The sequence below is a fragment of the Meleagris gallopavo genome, chromosome Z, assembly GCF_000146605.3.
Source record: "Meleagris gallopavo isolate NT-WF06-2002-E0010 breed Aviagen turkey brand Nicholas breeding stock chromosome Z, Turkey_5.1, whole genome shotgun sequence".
Lineage (NCBI taxonomy): Eukaryota > Metazoa > Chordata > Aves > Galliformes > Phasianidae > Meleagris > Meleagris gallopavo.
The window spans coordinates 62822723-62823479 of record NC_015041.2 but is presented as its reverse complement, the minus strand read 5'-3'; positions in this window follow the sequence as shown (position 1 = coordinate 62823479).

Here is a 757-nt window from a genome sequence, read left to right as displayed (position 1 = left end):
CCTACAGGACACCTCAAGTCATCGAGAGCGACCAAGGAACTCATTTTACTGGTGCACTGATACAACGTTGGGCATAAGAAAATAATATCGAATGGCGATTCCACCTGCCATATAATCCAACTGGGGCAGGCCTCATCGAACGTTATAATGGTATCCTTAAGGCTGCCCTGAAGACAAACTCCCAGTCCCTGCAGGGGTGGACAAAGAGACTGTATGAAACTTTGTGAGACCTGATATCTAAAAGGATTGCACCAGTCCTAGTAAGTAAAAACAGTGATTCAGGACTTTTTCCTAAGGTCAGCCATCTACTGACAGGTTTATTCTTCAAAGGAATTATCTTCTATTTCTTGCACATTTTTTTCATGTATGTTCTCATTGTCACTTGATAGTATCATTTTGGAACCCACCTACAATTTAGTTGACAGCAAAATCGAAGGAAATAATTTCCAGGTATTAACCATGTGTCAACGGTTTACGGGCTGGTTCGGCCCGGTTCCGTGACTAGAAGGGCGGAGGGATCCGCGGATCCGCGCCCCCGGAAAAAAAGAAAATAAGGGACTCCGAAATAATTGAAAACAGTGGCAACAATCTGAGGTAAAACAAAGTAATTTACTAAATATGGTATCAACAGAATTTTATAAGGAGAGAGAATGTGAAATTGATGGTGGATCGGCCTTACCACAACGCTGAGATGAGAAGCGCAGGCAGAGAAGCGCAGGCAGAGAAGCGCAGGCAGAGAAGCGCAGGCTAGAGAAGC